At 55.3% G+C, this 6000-nt stretch overlaps 1 protein-coding gene across 2 annotated transcripts in view; it reads left to right on the top strand.

Moving 5' to 3' along the window:
* Ccnd3 (cyclin D3) overlaps positions 1 to 6000 on the top strand; it is a 46452-nt gene that overhangs the window by 11290 nt on the left and 29162 nt on the right. The window lies entirely within an intron of this gene.

Here is a 6000-nt window from a genome sequence, read left to right as displayed (position 1 = left end):
ACCAGCCACGACCCGGGCAGCGCCAGCCCCTCCACCCCGCAGGAGGAGACGCTGGGCGGGGCGGCCGCTTCCTGCCCCTTCTACCCTCTCAGGCAGGAAGCAGGAGGAGGCCGGGGACAGCGGCTGACCACAGGCAGCTATGGTCGCTGTGGTGCAGAGGGCAACACAGGCGGAATGGGGCAGAGGGATGGCATGGGCTGCAGGTGGCTGATAGATGCCACAGCTGTCCCCATGCCACCTCCTGTGTCCTTCCCTTCCTCCTGATGTCCACAGTCTCCCTCCCACCGGGAGGCTGTGGTCTCTTCTCCAGCCGCACCCTCAGATGCCAGGCTTTCCTCTGCGGTAATGGCGGTCCTGGTTTAGTGGGCACCTACTATGTGCCATCTTGCCTGGGGATTTTCCTGCTTAAAACGAGCCCCAAGCACAGAGCTTGTGTGCTGTCGAAGGTTCCCATGTGCAGGGTTGCCAGTGCCTTAGCACAGACTGCCAATTCCCCGCCACCCTCTTCTTGAAACACACGGTGCCCCGGGGCAGTGGGTAGTAGACACCACAGGGCACCTCCCCCAGGCCTCTGCAAGGTCACGAACCTCACCTTGAGGAAAACCCGACTCTGGTGTGAGAAAGCAGTAAAACCACAACTCCAAGGGGGGAGCAAGGGAGGAGAGGAGAGGAGAGCACGGAGGGAGGGTGTGGAGGAGGCCACGTTTCTTTTTTGGTTGGTTGGTTGTTTGTTTTTTGAGACAGGGTCCCACTATGTAGTTGAGACTAACGTGGAACTCACTATGTAGCCCAGGCTAGTCTGGAACTCACAGTGATCCTCCTGCCTCAGCCTCCTGAGTGCCGGGATCCCAGGCCTGTGCCACCACGCCCAGCCTCATAAGCACCATATTGATCTGGGGTTGCAAGTAAGTTTAACAAGATCGGGTACTAAGGGCCACCTATCCACCCAGCTGCTGCCTAGAGGTGCCCAGTGCCCTGGTCCTGCCCTGCCTCGGACCAACAACCCCAGGAGCGTGTGTTCAGCCCAGCAGGGGGCCTAGCACCCCACCACTGCCCTCAGCGCCATTTGCAGGGGTGGGGGAGGGGGTGCTGTTGCCTCGGCCCCTGGGGAGGGGCAGCCTCCTGTGAGCCACACGTGCATGAAGGGGAAGGCAGGACACGGCAGGTGGCCGCCTGTGACCTCCCCGGGCCGCACGGCATCAACACCTGGGGGAGACCCCGGTGGTTTGGGGGAGCCTGTTTTGACCTGGTCTTTATTTACCCTTCACAGAGGAAGTAAATAAATAGCTCGCAGTGCACAGGTGGGTGTCAGACGTCTGCCAGGACCGCTCACACCGTTAGAGCTGTGGCCCGGCCCAGAGGAAGTGGTGACACACGATTGCTTGTTTTGTTTTCCACTTACCCTGCGGCTCCTCCTCGCCTGCACCCTTTTCTTGTGTGCTGAGGGGTTTCCTTGGCACCCCGGGAGTCACTCATTTGTTCCTTCATTTCTTCACCCCCCCACGCCTCACCCCGCAGTATGGACGGTGCTGGTGGATTTGGAAGATCGGATGGAGGAGGGGAAGGGGCCGAGGCCTTTGTGTTCAGGCCCTGAATCCCTGGGGCTGCTTCCTAAAGAGATGACCAGGGGTAGCCGGGTGTGGCAGTGCTCACCTGTGATCCCAGTACTCAGGGAGGCTGAGGCAGGAAGATCACAAGTTCCAGCCCACTCTGGACAGCTGAGCCACTGAACGAGACCCTGCCTCAAAATTTTTAAGAGGGCTGAGGATACAACTCCGTGAGAAGGCCCTAGTCCAATGCCGTCAACAAAACAGAACAAACCTTAAAAAAAAAAAAACAAAACAGTAAAGAGATTGGCAGGGTAGCAGGGATGCAGCTCCCAAGGGAGAGAGCACACAGCATACGTAAGGTCTGGGGTTCAATTCCCGGCACCTCCTCCCCAAGAGATGGTAACGGGAGAACAGGGCTGTTTCCCTGTGCTGTGGCTGCTGCAGTCCTTCTGAGGCTCAGAACTCCAAAGGCCAGGCCGGCCCCTGCTGGTGTCCTGAGCCATCTCCCGGGATGGGGGACACCCCCTTGCCCAGCATCTTACCACACCTGACCTGTGTCCTCTCCACCATGGCAGGGAGCCCGGATGGACCCCGTGGGCCCCGCGTCTGTGGCCTCTTGTGCTCTCCTTTGACTACGTCTCAGAAAATGCTTGTTGGCCCCAGCCACGAGGTAGAAACTCAGTGGGTGTGAGGTGCCATGCTGTCGCCCGTGTGCTTCGGCCTTCTGAGGGGCTGTGGGACGCCAGGTGGTCTTTGGGATGAGTGGGGAGGGTCTGGAGGTGTGACAGAGTTCTCCATAAATTACCTAGGCTAGTGTTGAACTTGCAGCCCTCCTGCCTCAGCCTCCCAGGATAGTGGGATTACGGGTATGTGCCACATACCCATTGTATTTTTTTTGTGTGTGTACCAGGAATCGAACTCAGGATGTTGTGCTTGTGAGGCAGGCAGTGGAACCACTGAGCTAAATCCCCGGCACTGTTTTTAAGGAATCATCAAGCCAGGGGTCAGGGGTGTAGCTCAGTGGTAGAGAGCTGACCTACCAGGCTCAAGGTCCTGGGTCCCATCTTCAGCACAAAGAAAACAAAAAGCCCAAATATCTACTCGTTCGCGAAATTTGGACTGTAAAGAAAAGTAGGAAAACATTTTTTTAAAAAAAGTCTCTTAACACCAAAAGATGACATTACTCTTCTTTGTAATTTCCTTTTAGTCTTACATCTTCCTTTTTAAGTTTAGTTTTCTTGGGGGAAGAAAGGGATTTTGAGACAGGGTCTTGCTGTGTAGCCCAGACAGGCCTTGAACTTACAGCAATCCTCCTGCCTCAGCCTCCTGAGTGCTGGGATCACGGGCATTCACCATCATGCCCAACTCATTCTCCCCTAAATTAGGATCATTTCCCATGCTCAAGGCCGTACCTCTCTTTTAAAGATAACTTTATGCTATGCAAATTTGCGTGAGTATCTGCTGTTTTCTGAGAGGAACCCTCCCCTCTGGGGGTATCGCCCGTGGCAGAGGCTTCCGTTTGTAGCAAATGTGAAAATGTGTCACGATTTGCCTAAAAACACGAGAAGATCTGATTTGCACATTTGAGAGCGTGAGTGAAACGTCGCAGGGATTAGTCAGGATGGCCTGAGACTCGAGTATGTGACATCGGTGCCGAGAAGCAGAGAGCGGTGCAGGGAGGCGCCTTTTCCACTCCGCGGTGCATAAAACGGGAAAACGGCATCGCCCTCAGGGTCTCGGGGAAACAGAAGCGGTCTCTCCAGTGGACATTTGATCGCAAACATATAAAATGATAATTATAATGTTGAAAACAATTCTAAGGTTCGCATCCTGCCTACACAAATAATCAGCTTTTCTTCTGTCAATGTGTGCAGAATCTTTAATGTTTCCGTAGTGATCCCCCTAGAGCACACTCTGTCACGCCTGATTTCTGCAGATATTTCCTAGTTCTTTGTTTTGTTTTGCTCTGTTTGAGGCAGGGTCTCACTATATAGTCCAGGTTGGCCTCGAAGTCACTATGTAGCCCACCCAGGCTGGCCTCCAACTCATGGCGATCCTCTTGCCTCAGCCTCCCGAGTACCAAGATTACAGATATGCACCACCTTCCCCGGCTTAATTTTTTAAGTTCCGTGCCAGGCCCCGAGACACGCTGCCTGCTTTCTGGTGTTAGGTCCTGGGCTGCATGGCAGTGGTGAGCTCTGTACGGTGCAGCAGCAGGACTGGGGACTGGGGCAGGCGGCCTGGTGCAGCCCCTGAGTGTGCTGGACCTTGAAGGTCAGCGGGCGCCTGAGATGGAGGCTGGAGTACAGCGGGGAAGGCTGCCAGTGCCAGCGTCTCTGTCCACGCTGCTGGCTCTGTGGCTGCCTTTCCTTCGGGGATGACAGAGGTGACAGGGCTCCAGGGCTCCAGCTGTTTATCAGGGGCCTCCCTGCCTGGGTGCCAGGGGCGCCCACTCCCTGCTGGAGAGGCTGCGGCATCCTGATTAGGGGACAGCTGGGACAGGGACCTGGGCACGGGGTGGGACCTAGGAGGGACAGAGAGGGACCCTGGGGCAGAGGAGCAGGGGGGCGGTACCCTCGGGGAGGGCAGGGCGAGGAGGGGACAGCCTTGCTCCTGTGCTGCCTGCACCCTGCCCACCCAGCCTGCAAGGACACCGCTTCCTCCAGGCCCCTGGGTGGCTCCTGCTCTGGGCTAGGTCCCAGCCCAACGGGTCCTGACGGCCTCTCTCCAGGGTGACAAGCCAGGGCTGCAAGGTCGTGGGCGCTGTGATGCCCAGGACACGGTGGAGGCTGTGGGGAGCCGGACCTGAGTATCCCGGGTGCAGAGACAAGGGACAGAGTTGGGCACCAGGAGCCACCGGCAGGTTTCTCAACCTCCTTCTGAGAATGGAAAATTCCTTCCTCTTCCTCTTCTTCGTGGTACTGGGAATTAAACCCAGGGCCCTTACCTAAAATGTACCAATAAACTCAATGAGGAAAAAAAAACAAAACAGCCAGGCGAGGCTTCAGCCTTCCTGTACTAAGCCCCCCACACACAAATAAAATAAACCCAAGGCCTTCACACTGAGCTAAATCCCAGACCTTTTTAAATTTTATTTTTAATTTTGGGACAGGGTCTGGATAAGTTGCCCAGGCTGGGATTGAACTTTCTATCCTGCTGTCAGCCTCTGGAGAGGATGCAGGTCACAGGAGTGCACTACCATGCCTGGCTTGTAAATTTTGTTAGTACAACAGAAATAATTTCTTTCTTGTAGAAACTTGGAAAAATTTGAGCTGGGCGTAGTGGCACACACTTGTGTAAGTGTGAAGAGCAGGCACATTTTCCAGCGTTTAAAAGATTCTTTTAAGCTAGGTGTGGTGGCACATATCTGTGATCCCAGCCCTTAGGAGGCTGAGGCAGGACGATCGCCATGAGCTCTAGTCCAGCCTGGGCTACATAGTGAGCTCAAGGCCAGCCTAGACTACTTAGTGGGGAGACCCTGTCTCAAAGAAAAAAGGATAAAGAGACAGATGGTGGCCAGGTGTGGGGCCTCCTGCTGTTCAGGCTGGCCTCAAACTCCTCCTGCTTCAGCCTCCTGAGTGATGGCATTATAGGGCTGCGTCACCCCATCCAGCCTATTGAACATTTTGAGATAAACCAGAACTCACCTGAGTGCCACAGATTCAGGAGCACCTGGAGTTTGTATTCTAACAGCGTCTAGAGATGGACTGAGCACAAGCAGCCCGATCCTGGGGTGTCTGGAGGTGTCACTTGCTGTCACCATGGTTTCTGAGGGACAGCTGTGGTTGAAGTTGGGTCCTACCTCATTCTCTGCTAACAGGCTGTGTCTCTTGTGAGGTTGCATCTGTCCTCTGGGGCTCCATCCGGCCTGGAAGCTGCTCAGGAGAACTGAACCCCACTGGACTAGGGGGCACCATGAAGTCAGGCCAGAGGCGGGGAAGTGGGTGGCCCAGGCCCCAGGCAGGCAGCTCTCTGTTTGGAAAGGGCTGAGGAATGTTTCAGAATGGGCTGTGAGAGAGGGCAGCTTTCCCACCTCAGGGAAGTCTGGCTGGGTGAGGCATGCACGCCTGTGATCTTAGCTGCCTAGGAGGCTGAGGCAGGAGTGTCCAGGAGCCTGGACGGTTCAGTGAGACCCTGTCTCAAATATAGAAAGGATTGAGGACCTAGCTCAATGCTCTCTGGGTTCAATCCTGGGGCGGGGGTAGAGTCACCTGACACCTGAGTCACCTGTCTTGGTGTTCAAGGAGGATACATCAAGTCTAGATTAAGTGATACGCGTGGCTCCTTCCTGTTCCCACACTGTATGTGAGAAAAAGGACTTTCTACAAATGACGTGTACTGTGCACAACTCCACGTTAACCGCATTTCTACAGCCAGTAGCCACCAAGCCTGTACGCAGAATCCCACCGTGCAGAAACCAGAAGTTCCAGGAACTCCATCCCTCGCTGGA

Source organism: Fukomys damarensis, unplaced genomic scaffold (genome assembly GCF_012274545.1).
Source record: "Fukomys damarensis isolate Sample0158 unplaced genomic scaffold, DMR_v1.0_HiC HiC_scaffold_20, whole genome shotgun sequence".
NCBI lineage: Eukaryota > Metazoa > Chordata > Mammalia > Rodentia > Bathyergidae > Fukomys > Fukomys damarensis.
This window is presented reverse-complemented; position numbering and strand designations above follow the sequence as displayed.